At 37.7% G+C, this 20,796-nt stretch overlaps 2 non-coding genes across 2 annotated transcripts; both read right to left on the reverse strand.

The window, feature by feature from the left end:
• Nucleotides 1-13,924: 13,924 nt before the first annotated feature.
• On the reverse strand, nucleotides 13,925-14,032 carry LOC112745621 (small nucleolar RNA R71). The gene has a single exon (XR_003173539.1). It is a non-coding gene; the product is annotated as a small nucleolar RNA R71 (small nucleolar RNA).
• A 5,847-nt stretch (nucleotides 14,033-19,879) lies between these two features.
• Nucleotides 19,880-19,987, reverse strand: LOC112746577 (small nucleolar RNA R71). Its single transcript, XR_003174455.1, has one exon. It is a non-coding gene; the product is annotated as a small nucleolar RNA R71 (small nucleolar RNA).
• Between the last annotated feature and the right edge of the window lie 809 nt (nucleotides 19,988-20,796).

Below are 20,796 nucleotides of genomic sequence, written 5' to 3' on the forward strand. Positions count from 1 at the left end.
AATTAAATTGAAAGTATTATAAATAGAGTAAAACAATCATTAATCTGAAATACCTCAAATTGCATTAAATAGAATATTCAAACCTTAACATGAAAAGTTCATAAGCCATTTGGGCGATATAAGTCAAATACAACTAAAAGCATTAGAGTAAATAAAAGTAAAAGAGAACATAAAAAGTAAAAGAACATTGAACCTGGTATGAAGAAAATAACCATAAAATAAGAGAAATCCTAATTCTAAAACCTAAGAGAGAGGAGAGAGCCTCTCTCTGTATAAAAGTACGTCTAAAACCTAAAATTGTGAATATGGTTGTTGTATTTTTTGTTGTATCAATGAATGGATTGATTCCCCCACTTTATAGCCTCTAATATGTATTTTCTAGGCCGAAACCTGCATCAAAAACAGTCCAGAAATTGCTGCCAGTGATTTCTGGTACATACAGGTCGCTGTAAAGTCACGTGGAAGCATCGTCCACGCGTTAGCGTGGATTGGGTTTTTTCCAAGTCACGCGTCCGCGTGATACACGCATTCGTGTCGCCTGGCTTCGGGGCAGCTATGGAAAATTATATATATTTTGCAAAGCCCCGGATGTTAGCTTTCCAACGCAACTAGAACCACCTCATTTGGACCTTTGTTGCTCAAGTTATGATCAATTTAGTGCGAGAGGGTCAGGCTGGACAGCTTTAGCAGTTCCTTCAGTTTCTTGTATTCCTTCCACTTTTGCATGCTTCCTTTCCATCTTCTAAGTCTTTCCTGCCCTGTAATCTCTGAAATCACTTAATGCACATATCATGGCATCGAATGGTAATAAGAGAGGATTAAAATTAGTAAACTTTAAGAGCAACGAAGCATGTTTTCAATCATAGTACAAAATCAGGAAGGAAAACGTAAAACAAGCGAATTGTATGAATAAATGGGCAAGGACTTGATAAAAACCACTTAATTAAGTACAAGATAAACCATAAAATAGTGGTTTATCAACCTCTCCACACTTAAACATTAGCATGTCCTCATGCTAAGCTTAAGAGAAGCTATAAAGAATGAATGGGAATGATAGAAAGTATGAAATGCAACCTATCTATATGAATGCAACTACATGCAAAAATATTTCTACCAACTTGGTGAAAAGTAAATAAACTTTTCAAGAACAAACATGAACTGAATTTAACTAATTCAATTCATAAAAATGAAGTACAAATAGACTTGCAGAAGAAAATAGCTCATGAAAGCAGGGAACAAAGAATCGAGCATCGAACCCTCACTAGAAGTGTATACACTCTAATCACTCATGTGTTTAAGGTTCGATTCTCTCAATTCTCTACTAACCTTGCTTTCTAAGGCTTGCTCTTCATCTAACAATCAACAAAAATTTAATGCACAGATACACAAATCAAGAGGTCTTTTAAGGGTTGTAATGGGGTTAGGGTCAAGGTAGGATTGTATTTGGCCAAGTGGACTAAAATCTGAATCCTTAATTAACTTAAACTTTTCCCACCTAACTTAAGACAATCCATGTAATTACAATGCAAAATCTAACTGCCCGTTAACTATGTTTTCCACATATTCATGCATCCAATTTTGAGTACAGTACATATGCATTGCTTTCACCATTTACTTTGGGGCATTTTGTCTCCTTTTACTTATTTGCTCTTTTTCTTTTCTTTTTCTCTTTTATTTTTTTTATTTTTCTTCCCTTTTTTTAATTTATATATATGCCTATTTTTTTCCTCTCTTTTTTTTTATTTTTCTCAATGCATATGATTAATTTATTGAATGCATGAATATGTCCTAAATATTTCTTTCACATTTTCATAAAGAAATTTAACATACTTAATTTCCAGAACCAAATGTTTCCAAACTCAATTTCCCCACACTTAATTCGTGAGTACTCTCACTAGTCTAAGCTAACCAAGGATTCAAATTAAGGACATTATTATTTTCCACTTAGAGTTAGTGATGAGCTAAAGTAAAGAACAAAGGGGTATAATAGGCTCAACATTGGTTTGCAAAGGATAATGAAAGGGTAAGGCCATATGGGTATGTAAGCTCAGTGAAACAAAGGCCTCAATCATGTAAGTGTATGCATACATCAAACCATGGAAATATAGAATTAAGCAAGACAAATATCACAATTTTAGAGAGAAAAACACACACCAAAAAAAAAAATAAAATATTGGTTGATAAGATGCAACCAATAAAATAGGCTCAAAATCTCACTGGTTTTGTGTGTTCGAGCTCTAAACCATGTTCCAGTATAATATTTCTTCAAACAAGTTTAACAAAAAAATTTTTAATTCAAATTAGTGAAATGTTATAAAAAGTTTCTTGAAAAAGAAATTATTACTTTAACCAAGTGGTAAAATATGCACAAAATCAAACAAACATGCAAATGCAACAACTAATTTAACAAAGAAAATTTAAACATTGGTGTTGAGAAGGAAATATCTAACCCACGGAGATCGGTATCGACCTCCCCACACTTAAAGATTGCACCGTCCTCGGTGCATGCTGAGATGTGCAGGTGGACGGGCTGCTACAACTGATGCTTTTTCTCCAAAGATTGTGCAGATGGACTTGTTTGTTGCCCATGTAAAGGTTTTCCGTTTCCTTTCCTCGGTGGCCATCCTGAAAGAAGAGGAAAAAGAAGAAAAGTAACCCAGAAATAAAGAGAAGAAAATAAATAAAGTATGGGTGGGTTAATGCCAAATAATAAGGGTCTAAATTACATGGTAGCTACAACATGTAAAAGAGAAGACAGTAGGAGCAAACGGCATATCAATAGTGCAAAAATTACAACAAAGGGGAAGAGTGTGGGTAATGAGAGATAGTGTAAGTTCATGTTGATGCAAGATAATATAAGTATCATGAAGGAGTAGCATTGACTTATGAAGAATAATACCCAGTCAGAGTAAAACAAGCCATAAAGCACCAAATTAATTCAAGAAAAGATGCAACAATTGAATAAAAAAATTTTAACACCAACGGAAAAATAATAAATTTAGAAAATAAAATAAAAATATGCACAAAATTAAAATGCAATGAATGAAAGTTTGCAAAATTAAATAAAATAGAATGGAAGTGAAGAGGGATGAGAAGTTAAAGAGATGAAGAAGAAGTAAGTAAGAAAGAAGGAAGAAAGAATAAGAAGGGATAAGAAAGAATTAGGATTAGGGAAGAAAAGATAAAATATCTGGCGCTGATCTTGATAAACTGTGCGGCGCAGGCGACGCGGACGCATGGAGCACGCGTTCGCGCGGTTGGCGTGATAAGTTTAGGCGACGCGGACGCGTGGGTCACGCGATCGCGTGACCTGATTTGTGCTATTGGCGCGAGTGCAGCCGCCCGTTCGCACAATTCTCTGTTTAGTTTGCTTATTGCCAAAATTTGGGGTGAAGCGTTCGCGTGGGTGACGCGATGGCGTGAATGGCCTGATTTTGTAAAACGACACGACCGCATCGGCACGCGGTCACGTGATAGGGCTGGTGCTTCCAGAATCATTCCAGCCCCACTCGATCATAACTTGCTGCCATACACCTCTTTTACGTCAATTTCTAGGGGCACGCGTTCGCGTGGGTGACGCAGATGCAGGGGAAGCTTTTTTTTTCAAAATGACGTCGCTGCGTCAGCGACGCGGTTGCATGGACATGTTTATGCCTAAGGCACGCCTCCAGCCACGCTTTCGCGTGACTTTCTGTTCACTTTTCTTTTCTTCCTAATGCACCTGTGATGCGGACGCGTCAGCGACACTTACACGTCGCGTGCATGTTTTTTTTTAATGCAAAAAATTCAGAATGCAGAATGCAGAATGCAGATGCTTATGCAAAATTTATGAATGACCACTAATAAAAATTAAAATAAAATAAAATAAAACTAAGAAAAAAAATGAAAGATCATACCATGATAGGTTGTCTCCCACCTGGCACTTTTAGTTATTGTCCTTAAGTTGGACATTTGGTGAGCACCCTGTTATGGTGGCTTGTGCTTGAACTCATCCAGGAATCTCCTCCAATGTTTGTAATTCTAATGGCCTCTGGGATCCCAAACTAGGCGCAGAAAGCCTTCAAGCAGGTTAAAGCAAGTGACAAAGCCCCAAGAGTGTTGATTTCTAGACTGAATTCTGGGGTCCTAGACTTTGCTTTTACACCCGTCTTCTTGTTGATCGTCATGATTCCATCCAGGTGGCACGCAATTTAAATTCTCACTGAGACATCCAAACAGCTTCCTAGACCCATTCAATTTAGTATTCTTTCAGCCATGATAATTCAGCCGTGAGCTTCCTACCACAATGAACCTAGGATTGTGTTGCCAACCACTAACCATCTCCCTCTTACTCTTAAAGCCACAAAGAGCTCTAAGCTGACCATCTGTCTCAAGTAAAGCATATTCAAGTGAGCTTATTAAGCTTAGAGATGAAAGATTTACCCACTTAAATGAAGGAATGCATGGTGATGGCTTTGGGGGAGAGGTCTCCAACAGTATTGGCAAGGTGATTTCCAGCTCCATTCCCTTGAGTGCTTCTTTGACAACTTTCACCTCCTTGCAAGTTTCTTCAATTTCAACCTCTTCCTCTTGATAGCTTTCTTCCAATTCGATCTCTTCTTCATTGTTCACCAAGGGCATGGGAGGTTGTGCTTCTTCTTCGTTAATCTCCATCTCAAGTCCAATGGGAGAGGATTCAATTGCAGATAAGAATTCATCAATGATTGAATCCATCTCTTGATCAGCCTCTTCAAAGTCTTCAACCATGATATGTATTGGAGGTTGTACACCCTTTTCAACATCAATTTCAAACATCTTGGAAGGAGGTTCTATGACTCGACTTTCCCATGGAGGTTCTGCATCTCCTAAGTCTTCAACCAATTCTTCTTCTTCGACGATCACAGCTTCCTCCAATTGTTCCAATACAAAGTCATGCTGCTCACTGTCCATTGGAGTTTCTAGCTTCTCCTTCATACTGTGTTCTTCAGTAGATTCTCCACATGAATCCATAAGGGTTCCTTGAGTGTCTGAACGTCGGGAAGGTAATCGATTGATCGCTTGATTCAATTGGTGAAGGATTGCAAGAAATTTATTCACTGTTTCCTTGAGACGCTCCCTTGATTCTTGGGTTGATGGATATAGACATAGTACATAGGGAAGTGGTGGTTCTTGGGAGTAATTGGATTGGAATTTGTGTGGATATGGGTTAGGGTCATATGGAGGTGAATGGTGGTAGGGGGCTTGTGAGTGTAGTGGTTCAAAGCTATGTTGAGGAGGTGGTTCACAGGTATGTGGTGGGATTTGTTGGTAATTATAAGGGGGTCCACTATATCTATCATCTTTGTACACTCCCTGGAATGGCTCTTGACCATAGTAATTAGGTGGAGGTGGTTTGTCATGAAGGGGTCCACCATGACTATTGTTTTGGCATGCATTGTAGGATGGTCGTCATCCATGGTACTTTGGAAGCTGTTGTTGCCAAAAGGGTTGATCAGATCCTCGTGGCTCCTTCCATCTTTGATTGTTTCGACCTTGATGCATGTTCCTGTTATAGCTTCCATTCCTTTCAACAACATTAGAACCAAACTCAAAGCGACGAGGGTGAGAACTCATAGTAACTAATAAAATTTAAAAATAAAAATAAAAACAGAAACAAATAAACAAGCAAAATAAAATATTTACAATAACCAATAATAAGGCACACATTTGCAATTCCCCGACAACAGCGCCATTTTGATGATTGGATTTCTGTCGGTAATAAATTTTTATAATTGGATTTTGCTCCCACTTAGTTAACCTTTACAAAATAAAGGAAAGTTAAGTGGACTAATTAATTTGACCCTCAAGTCCTAGTCAACTCCCGTGGAAAAACTAGCTTTAGAGCAATCCAAATTAATCAGCAATCCCCAAATCTCAATCAACTGCTGAATTTGACAACTCAACTGTTACCATTTACTTAACAAAAGCCAAAAGGAGAAAACAAATCTAAATTAAATTGAAAGCATCATAAATAGAGTAAAACAATCATTAATCTGAAATACCTCAAATTGCATTAAATAGAATATTCAAATCTTAACATGAAAAGTTCATAAGCCAATTGGGCGACATAAGTCAAATACAAGTAAAAGCATTAGAGTAAATAAAAGTAGAAGAGAACATAAAAAGTAAAAGAATGATGACTGCGCATCATGTACCCTTTTTCTTATCTAAAAGAACCATAAAAAGAGCATAATCTTGATGACAAGTCATCATATACCCTTTTTAATAGTCTTTTTCTTTATTTTCATTTGGTTTTATGCACTTTCTTGTACTCTAAGTATGTAATTTGGAATGGAAATGCATAACTTCTCTTAATCAAACAACCACTATATAATTGATGCTAAATCATGAGGTTTAGGCCAAATTTAATTGCAGTTTTATGATTTGTAAACCTTTTGAATTTGGTGATACTTTGATTGGTTGTTTTGATTAATTGTAGGTGAAGAAAGGAAACAAAAGGTGTGCCAACATTATGGAAGAAGGTTGCAAGAATGGGTTTGAGAAAATGGAATTCACGTTTGAGCTAACGTTTGCCTCAAACGTCAACTCAAACGTCAGTAGCAGTTGAAGAACACCCTGGGGAAAAGCCAACATTTGCGCCAACGTTTGCCTCAAACGTTGAGGTCAAACGTTGGCTGAAGAATGAAGCTCCTGGAAAGCAACGTTTGAGCCAACGTTTGCCTCAAACGTGAGGTCAAACGTTGGCTCCAAAAAGAAGAGAAATGGCATCCCTGGAGGCAGCAATGTTTGAGCCAACGTTTGCCTCAAACGTGAGGTTAAACGTTGGCACCAAACAGCATGAAGGGGCATACTTCAAACAAGAATAAATTGAGTTGTAGATGTCCAATTGAGGTAATTCCAAGTGGGTTAGAAAGCTGACATTCAGAGCTTTCCAACCATATATAATAGTCTCTATTGGGCACAAAATTGGCAACGCGACAAGAGGACAAAGTAGCCCTCAAGAAGCATACAAGAAGGGAGGTCCACGTTTGAGCTCACGTTTGACCTCAAACGTTGAGCCAAACGTGGAAGACAGCACATGGCCTAGCTGCATAATGCCTCACTCAAGTAACGTTTGAGTCAACGTTTGCCTCAAACGTTGGCTCAAACATGAATGGTTCATGGCCTGGTTCACTAATGGATTTCCTCCCAACACCAAGAGCAATCAACAGAGGCTGCTATCAACCCAATTCCATCAAGGCTAAAGGCCCAATTCAAGGCTTAATGATCATTTGAAGAAAGTGTATAAATAGCTTAGGATTTGAAGTTTTTGGGGAGCTTCCCTTTTCGTTTTTCAGAATAGCTTTCTTTTTAGTTTTGCTCAGAGTTCACTTTATTTTTCTTAGCATTGTTGTTTAATTCAAGAGAATTTGGGAGGAGAATTGATCTCTCTTCTTCCTTGTTCTTGCCCAGCACTCCTTACTTTTCTTGTCTTGGATTTTGGGTGGAGAATTGAAGAAATTCTGTTTCAATCTCACCTTGGGATCTTGTTTAATTTTCTGCTTAATTGAATTTCAGTTTCGGTTCATTGCTTTTCATCTACTTTCTTTGCAATTTACAATTTCCTTTGCAATTGTTCTTGTTGGATCTAGGAAGGCATTGAGATCTAGACTTGGTTTTCTAGTCCCTTGGGTCCTGAGGTCCGAATTTCCCATTTTCCATTCCCTGTTTTGCTCCTTTACAATTCTGTTTCTAGATCTGATTCAATCCAAGTGTTCTTCTATTCCTCTGCTTGTTGCAATTTTACATTTCCTTGTTTAATTTTTGCAAATCCAATTCCCACTCCCCTTTATAATTCAAGCCATTTACATTCCTTGCACTTTAAGATTCTACAATTTATATTTCTTGCGTTCTAAGTTTCTGCCAATTTAATTCCTTGTTCTTTAAGATTCAGCACTTTTATTTTCCGTTCTCTTTAATTTTCTGCAATCTACCCCTCTCCCTTTACTTTTCATGCAATTTAATTTCTGTTAATCACAAATCACTCAACCAACACTTGATTCGCTTGACTAAATCAACCACTAAACTAAAATTGCTCAATCCTTCAATCCCTGTGGGATCGACCTCACTCACGTGAGTTATTATTACTTGATGCGACCCGGTGCACTTGTCGGTGAGTTTTGTGTCGGATCGTTTTCCGCACATCAAATCTCATTTATCAATGCAATTTCATGAATCAAATGATATATATTATGGTACATTGCTTTGAAATAGGTTGTGCTGAATTTCAGGTGACAAGAGCAACAAAAGAAAGAAAAAAACAACAAAAAGACAAGGCGTAGCTGGGCGTGCCACTTGGGTTCTAGGTGTGGCACGCCAAGCTTGAAAGAATGAAGTTCCAACATGGGCGTGCCACTTGATGCTATGGGCGTGGCACGCCAGGCCAACATTCCAGCAAAGAAAGTTGAAGAATTTTACATGGGCGTGCCACTTGGTGCTATGGGTGTGGCACGCCAAGTTGTGAAGTCAAGTCTCAAAGAGGGCATGCCACTTGGAGTCTTGGGTGTGGCACGCCAGGCTTAAGTTCCAGAGGAGTGATTTTGAGCCCAACTTTGGGCGTGGCACGCCGGGGCATATACCAGCCTAACATCCTCTCATTCAAATGAAGATATATTGAGCTACACAACTCCAAATGAGATGATTTTTGTGCCATTAGAAAGTAGATGTCCATGGCTTTCCAACCATATATAGCACTTTATGGTGGACACTGAAATTGAGGAAGATATTAGCCCCGAAAATACAAGGAGAAAAAGACGTCACTACAAAGTTACCAGCCTGACCTCTTCATCTTCAAAGGAACATAACTTGAGTTGTAGAGGTTCAAATGATGTGATCTTGGTGGCGTTGGAAAGCTGACATCATGAGCTTTCCAACGATATATAACACTCTACGGGGGACTTAAAATAAAAGGTGAAAAAGGCCATTATATTAGCGTTGCAAAACCTGGGCGTGCCACTTGATATCGAAGGCGTGGCACGCCAGCTTTGTTTTCATAATGGGCGTGCCACTTGGAATTCTGGGCGTGGCATGTAACGACCCGATTTTTGATACATCATGATCATTCTAGAAACTGAGCGCTACCAACTTGTCTACCTAATTATTATCTATTATTTATTATATGAGCCTGATTCGTTGTTAAAAGCGTAGTTGTTTTACGAGGTACTTTTCTTTTAAAAAAAACATTTGGATTAAAAATAGAATCATTTATAATCAATCCACAAATAGTAACAGATAAAACATTTATAAACAACCATACATAAATATATCACAAGCAGTTGATATCATTATGTGATCCAGCCTTTATTAGAGTATAGCCTTTTAGTTAGAACACCCCTAGATATAGCTAATAATATCTATATACATATATATACATACAACATCCCAGGTCCTGACCTGTTCAAGAAGTCCCTAAGCTGGCACCTAGGCTAGCCTAGACTCTATACTCACCTAGTCCCTCTAAACTACTAAACTGAGGGAAAGTACGTTCTAAGTCTTCAAAACTCGAGTCAAGTTGAATTTCATCAAAAGGAGGAAGGTCGTCTACTACTCATCTGCATGATAATACATTTCCATATGACGTCCTACTGGTACTCCATCAAGTAGCGACACAACAGGAGTCTCGTACACAGGATTTAAGCTAAAGTGCGCATACGAACGGGGTACAGACGTTGGCTGGTGTCACAGTATATACATATAAACAGAGAACGAGATTCACCCTAGACTCAGAAGACTACCTAGAGCAGAATCCTTTTTGCGTACGATCGTCAGCGAACTACGGAAGGGAACTCATGCTTCCATCTGAAGGGGGAAGGGAGAGAGAAGGGGTAAGAACTGGGGAATTCTTAGTAGGGCCGGGGTTATTAGTTAAGTTCATTAATTCCGTATTGTTTAGCAGATAAATAGCAAAATACCGAGAAGCAGTAGACAGAAGAAACAGATAAATAGAGAAAATAGAAAACAAAACACAAACAAAAGAATACAAGAAAACAAAACACATACACAGAGAATAGAATGAAAACAAAGAAAGCATACATTCAAACAACAATCATAACAGAGAAAATGCGCAACCAAGTATGATGCATGTCTGTCCTATGCAGGCCATGAGCTCACGTGTCGATTTACACCCTGCAGCCCGACATTACCTAGGAACTAGTCCTAGATATGGCTTATTTTCTGTAGGTGAACTTCGGCCTACAGAAATAGCACTCCCGTAAGTGAACTTCGGCTTACAGGAATAGTCTAAACACAACACAACAACTTTCTGTAGGTGAACTTCGGCCTACAGAAATAACACCTCTGTAAGTGAACTTCGGCTTACAGAAATGGTGCCCCTGTAAGTGAACTTCGGCTTATAGGAATAATATAAACACAACACAACAACTTTCTGTAGGTGAACTTCGGCCTACAGAAATAATACCTCTGTAAGTGAACTTTGGCTTACAGAAATTGCAACTCTCTGTAGGTGAACTTCGGCCTACAGAGGCAACACCCTGAGCTACACAATTGATATTCACTGTAGGTGAACTTTGGCCTACAGGAATAATAACTTACTGTAGGTGAACTTGGGCCTATAGGACCTCCAGGGCCAATAGAAAAGCAGCAGTTGAATATAAAATAGAATATCATGCCACAAGGCTTAACACTTTATTTTTACACTCTTTTCCTCTATTCTCTTTATTATATTACTCCTTTCGCTTTGTCTCTTTGCTCTGGTCTGGTTACTCTTTTCTCTGTATCTCTCTACTCTGCTCTGATTTCTCTGTTTAACGTATGTATTTAAAGCTTATGTAAATTTCGGTATGAATAGTTAGTCTGTCCCAAGTATAGGTTCATTAAGTCTATACTGAAACAGTTTAACTTTTCATATTATACCTAACCCTAGTCGGAACTCAAGGACTAACTATGTTGCCCTAGTTTGTTCACTAATTTCTGTCTGTTTTTCTGTCATTAGTACTTTACAGACTTTTTCTTGATTTTTATCTCTCCTTTAACTTTTTATCTTTCCTTTATCTTTGCCTCACTAATATGTTTTTACCACTCCCTAAGTGTTTTATGAAGGTAATTATGAGATTCTGCGCTTAAAGGTAATTATGTTTTTACCACTCCCTAAGTTGGCTTGAATGCGTATCTCTTGGGTTTCTAATCTAAGATTGGAACCTTCGTGGTATAGGCTAGAATTATTGGCGGCTATTCCTGAGATCCGGAACGTCTAAACCTTGTCTGTGGTATTCTGAGTAGGATCTAGGAAGGGATGACTGTGACGAGCTTCAAACTCGCGATTGTGAGGCGTGTGACAGACGCAAAAGGATCAATGGATCCTATTCCGACATGATCGAGAACCGACAGATGATTAGCCGTGCGGTGACAGCGCATTTGGAACGTTTTCACTGAGAGGACGGGAAGTAGCCATTGACAACGGTGATGCCCAACATAAAGCTTGCCATGGAAAGGAGTATGAATGATTGGAAGAAGGCAATAGGAAAGCAGAAGTTTAGGAGGAATAAAGCATCTTCATACGCTTATCTGAAATTCCAACAAAAAAATTACATAAGTATCTCTATCTTTATTTCATGTTTTATTTATCTTTTAATTATCAATTCTTCATCACCATCTGAATTAGCCTGACTGAGATTTACAAGGTGACCATAGCTTGCTTCAAGCCGACAGTCTCCGTGGGATCGACCCTTACTCATGTAAGGTATTACTTGGACGACCCAGTGCACTTGCTGGTTAGTTGTGCGGAATTGTGACAAAGTGTGATTCATGTTTGAGAGCACCAAGTCTTTGGCGCCATTATTGATGATCACAATTTCGTGCACCAAGTTTTTGGCGCCGTTGCCGGGGATTGTTCGAGTTTGGACAACTGACGGTTCATCTTGTTGCTTAGATTAGGTACTTTTCAGAATTTTTAAGAATGAATTCTAGAGTTTCAAGGTAATGTTCTTATCATCACAAAAGCTGATTGATTCTCATCAATTTAGCTGTTGAATGTAATGTCCTGCTGAAGCTTGGCCAAACATGTCTAATCTTTTTAGACTGAAGCTTTAGACTAACATTGCATGATTCCTGAAATTCTTATTAAAAGTTTTGATTCTCTTTATTTTCTTTTCCACTCAATTTTCGAAAAATCACAAAAAAAATTTTATAAAACCATAAAAATAAAAAATATTTTATGTTTCTTGTTTGAGTCTAGTATCAATTTTTAAGTTTGGTGTCAATTGCATGACTTTCTTCTTCTTCCATTTTTCGAATTTATACATATTGTTCTTCATTGATCTTCAAGTTGTTCTTGATGATTTCATTGCTCTGATCTTTAAATTCTCTTGTTTTGTGTGTTTTGTTGTTTCTCGTATGCATTCTCAATTTGTTAGTGTCTCCTATATGAAAATTTTTAAGTTTGGTGTCCTGTATGCGTTGTTTATTTGATCTTATTTGCATTTTTCATTGTTGTTTCTCATCAACAAAAATTCAAAAATATTTTCAAAATTGTGTCTTTTCAAGCTAATAATACAGAGAATTGAAGATTCAGAATATTCATAGAGGAATCAAACAGAAAAAGCTGGGCGTTCAAAACGCCCAGTGAAGAAGGAAAACTGGCGTTTAAACGCCAGCCATGGTACCTGGCTGGGCGTTTAATGCCCAAAAAGGTAGGATTGTGGGCGTTAAATGCCATAATGGATGCCATTCTGGGCGTTTAACGCCAGGATGACACTAGAGGGAAGATTTTGTTTTTAAATCAAATCTTTTTCAAATCTTCATAATTTTTCAAAATCAAATCTTTTTCAAATAAAATCTTTTTAATCATATCTCTTCAAAATCAATTTCTTTCCAATTTTTTTCATTATTACTATTTTCAAAAATCCTTGTTATAATTAAAGATTTACTTCAAAATTTTCAAGTTGTTACTTGCCTATTAAGAAAGGATCAAATTTGATTTTATAACTTTCTTTTTCCAAATTGATTTTCAATCATATCTTCTCAATCATATCTTGTCAACCACATCTTTTTCAAAATTAATTTTCAATCATATCTTTTTAATTCCTAATTTCAAAATCTTTTTCAAAATCACTTAATTTCTTTCCTAATCTTAATTTTCAAAAATCTCAATCAAATTTTCAAATTCCTTTTTAATTATTTCAAAATCTTTTTAATTTATTTTCGAAAATTCTTTCCCTCTTCTCACATCCTTCTATTTAAGGGACTAACACTCTTCCTCAAGGTGCAATTCGAACTCCCTCCCTCTTTATATGTTCGAATTCTCTTCTATCTACCTCCTCTTTCTATTCTTCTTTTCCTCTGACACCTCAAGGAATCTCTATACTGTGACATAGAGGATTCCCTACTTTCTTGTTCTCTTCTCTTTCATATGAGCAGGAACAAAGATAAAGGCATACTTGTTCAAGCTGATCCTGAACCTGAAAGGACCTTGAAGAGAAAGCTAAGAGAAGCTATAGAACAATTCTCTTTAGAGGGCCTAACAGAGCTTTTCAAGGAAGAAGAAACCATGGCAGCCAAAAACAACAATGCCAACAATGCAAGGAAGGTGCTTGGTGACTTTACTGCACCTACTCCTGACTTCTATGGGAGAAGCATCTCAATCCTTGCCATTGGAGCAAACAACTTTGAGCTTAAGCCTCAATTAGTTTCTCTAATGCAACAGAATTGCAAGTTTCATGGACTTCCATTGGAGGATCCTCATCAGTTCTTAGCTGAATTCTTGCAAATCTGTGACACTGTCAAGACCAATGGGGTTAACCCTGAAGTCTACAGACTTATGCTTTTTCCTTTTGCTGTAAGAGACAGAGCTAGGATATGGTTGGATTCACAACCTAAAGAAAGCATGAACTCTTGGGAAAAGCTAGTTAATGCCTTCTTGGCAAAGTTCTTTCCACCTCAAAAATTGAGCAAGCTTAGAGTGAAAGTCCAAACCTTCAGACAGAAGGAAGGTGAATCCCTCTATGAAGCTTGGGAAAGATACAAGCAATTGATCAGAAGATGTCCTTCTGACATGCTTTCTGAATGGAGCATCATAGGTATTTTCTATGATGGTCTGTCTGAACTATCCAAAATGTCATTGGATAGCTCTGCTGGAGGATCTCTTCATCTGAAGAAGACGCCTGCAGAAGCTCAGGAACTCATTGAAATGGTTGCAAATAACCAATTCATGTACACTTCTGAAAGGAATCCTGTGAATAATGGGACAACTCAGAAGAAAGGAGTTCTTGAGATTGATACTCTGAATGCCATATTGGCTCAGAATAAAATATTGACCCAACAAGTTAATATGATTTCTCAGAGTCTGTCTGGAATGCAACCAGCAACAGGAAGTACTAAGGAAGCTTCCTCTGAAGAAGAAGCTTATGATCCTGAGAACCCAGCAATGGAAGAGGTGAATTACATGGGAGAACCCTATGGAAACACCTATAATCCTTCAAGGAGAAATCATCCATATCTCTCATGGAAGGATCAACAGAGACCCCAACAAGGTTTCAACAACAATAATGGTGGAAGAAACAGGTTTAGCAATAGCAAGCCTTTTCTATCATCTTCTCAGCAACAGACAGAGAATTCTAAGCAAAGCCACTCTGACTTAGCAACTATTGTCTCTGATCTAATCAAAACCACTCAAAGTTTCGTGACTGAAACAAGGTCCTCCATTAGAAATTTGGAGGCACAAGTGGGTCAACTAAGTAAGAAAATTACTAAACTCCCTCCTAGCACTCTCCCAAGCAACACAGAATAGAATCCAAAAAGAGAGTGCAAGGCCATAACCACAACCCACACGGCCGAACCTGGAGAGGAGGAAGAGGCAGTGATCTCTACTGAGGAAGATCTCAATGGACATCCACTGACCTCCATGGAGTTCCCTAATGAGGAACCATGGGAATCTGAGGCTCAGACTGAGACCATAGAGATTCCATTAAATTTACTTTTGCCATTCATGAGCTCTGATGAGTATTCTTTCTCTGAAGAGGATGAAGATGTTAATGAAAAGCAAGTTGCTAAGTACCTTGGAGCAATCATGAAGCTAAATGCCAAATTGTTTGGTAATGAGACTTGTGAGGATGAACCCCCCTTGCTCATCAAAGAACTGGATGACTTGACTAGGCAGATATTACCTCTGAAGAGACAAGATCCTGGAAAGTTCTCAATACCTTGTACCATAGGCACCATGACCTTTGAGAAGGCTCTGTGTGACCTAGGGTCAAGTATAAACCTCATGCCTCTCTCTGTAATGGAGAAGCTAGGGATCATTGAGGTACAAGCTGCAAGAATCTCACTGGAGATGGCAGACAATTCAAAGGAACAGGCTTATGGACTTGTAGAGGATGTCTTGGTAAAGGTTGAAGACCATTACATCCCTGCTGATTTCATAATCCTAGAGACAGGGAAGTGTATGGATGAATCTATCATCCTTGGCAAACCCTTCCTAGCCACTTCAAAAGCTGTGATTGATGTTGACAGAGGAGAATTGATCATTCAAGTGAATGGAGACTCCCTTGTGTTTAAAGCTCAAGGATATCCCTTTGTCACCATGGAGCCCCCACAGAGTCAAACTCTAAGTTTAGTGTTGGGAGGCTACAACCAAACTTTAAGTTTGGTGTTGAACCCCCACATTCAAACTCTAAGTTTGGTGTTGGGAGGTTCCAACATTGCTCTAAACATCTGTGAGGCTCCATGAGAGCCCATGATGAGCAGATAATTTATACGCTTTTTGACATTGTTTTTAGTATATTTTTAGTAGGATCTAGTTACTTTTAGGGATGTTTTCATTAGTTTTTATGTTAAATTCACATTTCTGGACTTTACTATGAGTTTGTGTGTTTTTCTGTGATTTCAGATATTTTCTGGCTGAAATTGAGGGACTTGAGCAAAAATCAGATTCAGAGGTTGAAGAAGGACTGCTGATGCTGTTGGATTCTGACCTCCCTGCACTCAAAGTGGATTTTCTGGAGCTACAGAACTTGAAATAGCGCGCTTCCAATTGCGTTGGAAAGTAGACATCCAGAGCTTTCCAGAAATGTATAATAGTCCATACTTTATCCAAGTTTAGACGACGTAAACTGGCGTTCAACGCCAGCTCTCTGCCCAATTCTGGCGTCCAGCGCCAGAAACAAGTTGCAAAGTGGAGTTCAACGCCCAAACTGGCACCAAAACTGGCATTCAACTCCAGGAATGACCTCTACACGTGTAACACTCAAGCTCAGCCCAAGCACACACCAAATGTGCCCCGGAAGTGGATTTATGCATCAATTACTTACTTCTGTAAACCCTAGTAGCTAGTTTATTATAATTGGACCTTTTACTATTGTATTAGATATCTTTGGACACCTGGTTCTTAGATCAGAGGGGCTGGCCATTCGGCCATGCCTGGACCTTTCACTTATGTATTTTCAACGGTAGAGTTTCTACACTCCATAGATTAAGGTGTGGAGCTCTATTGTTCCTCAAAGATTAATGCAAAGTACTACTGTTTTCTATTCAGTTCATCTTATTTCGCTTCTAAGATATTCATTCGCACTTCAACCTGAATGTGATGAACGTGACAATCATCATCATTCCCTATGAACGCGTGCCTGATAACCACTTCCGTTCTACATTAGATTGAATGAGTATCTCTTTGATCTCTTAATCAAAATCTTCGTGGTGTAAGCTAGGATGATGGCGGCATTCAAGAGAATCCGGAAGGTCTAAACCTTGTCTGTGGTATTCCGAGTAGGATTCAATGATTGAATGACTATGACGAGTTTTAAACTCGTGACAGACGCAAAAGGATAGTAAATCCTATTCCAGCAGGATCGAGAACCGACAGATGAATAGCCGTGCCGTTACAGGGTGCGTTGACCATTTTCACTGAGAGGATAAGATGAAACCATTGACAAGGGTGATGCCTCCAGACGATTAGCCGTGCCGTGACAGGGCATTTGGATCATTTTCCCGAGAGAAGACCGAAAGTAGCCATTGACAATGGTGATGTATCACATAAAGCCAGCCATGGAAAGGAGTAAGACTGATTGGATGAAGGCAGCAGGAAAGCAAAGGTTCAGAGGAACGAAAAGCATCTCTATTCGCTTATCTGAAATTCTCACCAATGAATTACATAAGTATTTCTATCCTTTATTATTTACCTTTTAATTATCTAATCCAATCACATTTAACCCTACCTGACTGAGATTTGCAAGGTGACCATAGCTTGCTTCATACCAACAATCTCCGTGGGATTCGACCCTTACTCACGTAAGGTATTACTTGGACGACCCAGTGCACTTGCTGGTTAGTTGTGTGAAGTTGTGAACCATGGTATTGGCATCATGTTTTTGGCGCCATTACCAGGGAAAGAAAGAGCGATGAATTTTACATAATCAAAGTGTAATCACAATTTTTGCGCACCAAGTTTTTGGCGCCGTTGCCGGGGATTGTTCGTGTTTGGACAACTAACGGTTCATCTTGTTGCTCAGATTAGGTAATTTTCTTTTTATTTTATTTTCAAAAAAAAAATATTTCAAAAAAATCTTTCAAAAATTTTCTCATCTGTTTTCGAAAAAATAAAAATGTTTTCAAAAATTTTATTCAAAATTTTTAAGAATGAATTCTAGTGTCTCATGAGGCATGTGAAGCCTGGCTGGCTGTAAAGCCATGTCTAAATTTATTTGGACTGAGGCTTGTAATTTGTTATCAAGAGCAAGCTAGTTGTTATTAATCCACCTGCTGTTGTTCCTGATTTACATTCTGAAGCTTGGCTGGCCATTGGCCATGTCTAGTGTTTTGGACTGGAGCTTTCTTTGAAAGCTTGGCTGGCTAGTGAGCCATGTCTAATTCCTGGACTGAAGCTTTAGACTAAGAATGAAAGATTCCTGGAATTCATATTAAAAATTTTGGAATCCTTATTTTTATTTTTAACAAAAATTTTCGAAAAAAAATACAAAAAAATTTAGAAAATCATAAAAATCAAAAATATTTTTGTGTTTCTTGTTTGAGTCTTGAGTCATGTTATAAGTTTGGTGTCAATTGCATGTGCATCTTGCATTTTTTGAAAATTCATGCATTCATAGTGTTCTTTATGATCTTCAAGTTGTTCTTGGTAAGTCTTCTTGTTTGATCTTTGCATTTGCATGTTTTGTGTCTTTTCTTGTTTTTCATATGCATTCCTGAATTCTTTATGTCTAAGCATTAAAGAATTCTAAGTTTGGTGTCTTGCATGTTTTCTTTGCAAAAAAAAAAAAATTTCAAAAATATGTTCTTGATGTTCATCATGATCTTCATAGTGTTCTTGGTGTTCATCTTGACGTTCATAGCATTCTTGCATGCATCACATGTTTTGATCTAAAAATTTCATGCATTGCATCTTTTTAGTGTTTTTCTCTCTCATCATAAAAATTCAAAAATAAAAAAAAAATATCTTTCCCTCTTTTCTCTCATAATTTCGAAAATTAGATTTGACTTTTTCAAAAATTTTTAAAATCTAGTTGTTTTTATGAGTCAAATCAAATTTTTAATTTAAAAATCTTATCTTTTTCAAAAATCAAATCTTTCTCATTTTTCTTAGTTATTTTCGAAAATTATAAAAATGTTTTTCAAAAATCTTTTTCTTATCTTTATCACATAATTTTCGAAAATAACATCACCAATTAATGTTTGATTCAAAAAAATTTCAAGTTTGTTACTTACTTGTTAAGAAAGATTCAAACTTTGAGTTCTAGAATCATATATTGTGATTTCTTGTGAATCAAGTCATTAATTGTGATTTCAAAAATCAAATCTTTTTCAAAACTAATTTCAATCATATCTTTTCAAAAATATCTTCCTATCTTATTTTTTTCAAAAAAATTGATTTCAAAATATCTTCTCTAACTTCTTATCTTCTTATCTCTTCAAAATTGATTTTCAAAATTTGTTTCAACTAACTAACTAACTTTTTGTTTGCTTCTCATCTTTTTCAAAACTACCTAACTAACTCTCTCTCTCTCTCTAATTTTCGAAAATATCCTCCCTTTTTTTTTTCAAAAATTTCTTTTTAATTAACTAATTATTTTATTTTTTATTTTCGAAAAACTACTAACCTTTTTCAAAAACCTTTTTTTCAAAAATCACTAACTCTTTTTCAAAAATTATTTTTCGAAAATTCTTCTCCCTCATCCCCTTCTATTTATTTATTCACCTGCTAACACCTCTCTTCATCTGACATCACTGCTCCTATCCTTACCTTTGTGTTTGGATTCTTCATTCTTCTTCACCCCTATTCTTTTTCTTCTTCTACTAACAATAAGGAACCTCTTTACTGTGACATAGAGGATTCCTCTTCTTTTCTTTTTCTCTTCTCTTTCTTATGAGCAGGGACAGAGAAAAAGGCATTCTTGTTGAAGCTGATCTAGAACCTGAAAGGACTCTGAAGAGGAAATTAAGAGAAGCTAAATTACAACAATCCAGAGACAACTTGATTGAAAATTTTGAACAAGTAAAAGAGATGGCAGCCGAACCCAACAACAATGCAAGGAGAATGCTTGGTGACTTTACTGTACTAAATTCCAATTTACATGGAAGAAGCATCTCCATTCCTGCCATTGGAGCAAACAACTTTGAGCTGAAACCTCAATTAGTTTCTCTGATGCAGCAGAACTGCAAGTTTCATGGACTTCCATCTGAAGATCCTTTTCAGTTCTTAACTGAATTCTTGCAAATATGTGATACTGTTAAGACTAATGGAGTTGATCCTGAAGTCTACAGGCTCATGCTTTTCCCTTTTGCTGTAAGAGACAGAGCTAGAGTATGGTTGGACTCTCAACCTAAGGATAGCCTAAACTCTTGGGATAAGCTGGTCAAGGCTTTCCTAGCCAAGTTCTTTCCTCCTCAAAAGCTGAGCAAGCTTAGAGTGGATGTTCAAACCTTCAGACAGAAAGAAGGTGAATCCCTCTATGAAGCTTGGGAGAGATACAAAGGACTGACTAAAAAGTGTCCTTCTGACATGCTTTCAGAATGGACCATCTTGGATATATTCTATGATGGTCTGTCTGAGTTATCTAAGATGTCATTGGATACCTCTGCAGGTGGATCCATTCACCTAAAGAAAATGCCTACAGAAGCTCAAGAACTCATTGACATGGTTACAAATAACCAGTTCATGTACACTTCTGAAAGGAATCCTGCGAATAATGGGACGCCTATGAAGAAGGGAGTTCTTGAAATTGATACTCTGAATGCCATATTGGCTCAGAATAAAATATTGACTCAGCAAGTCAATATGATCTCTCAAAGTCTGAATGGAATGCAAGCTGCATCCAACAGTACTCAAGAGGCTTCTTATGAAGAAGAAGCTTATGATCCTGAGAACCCTGCAATAGCAGAGGTGAATTACTTAGGTGAACCTTATGGAAACACCTATAACTCATCATGGAGAAATCATCCAAATTTCTCATGAAAGGATCAAAAGCCTCAACAAGGCTTTAATAATGGTGGAAGAAACAGGTATAGCAATAGCAAGCCTTTTCCATCATCCACTCAGCAACAGACAGAGAATTCTGAGCAGAATCCATCTAGCTTAGCAAACTTAGTCTCTGATCTATCCAAGGCCACTGTAAGTTTCATGAATGAAACAAGGTCTTCCAATAGAAATTTGGAAGCACAAGTGGGCCAGCTGAGTAAAAGGATCACTGAAATCCCTCCTAGCACTCTCCCAAGCAATACAGAAGAAAATCCAAAAGGAGAGTGCAAGGCCATTGACATAACCAAAATGGCCGAACCTAATGAGGGAGAGGAGGACGTGAATCCCAAGGAGGAAGA

The sequence above is a fragment of the Arachis hypogaea genome, chromosome 14 (genome assembly GCF_003086295.3).
Source record: "Arachis hypogaea cultivar Tifrunner chromosome 14, arahy.Tifrunner.gnm2.J5K5, whole genome shotgun sequence".
In the NCBI taxonomy this organism is placed as follows: domain Eukaryota; kingdom Viridiplantae; phylum Streptophyta; class Magnoliopsida; order Fabales; family Fabaceae; genus Arachis; species Arachis hypogaea.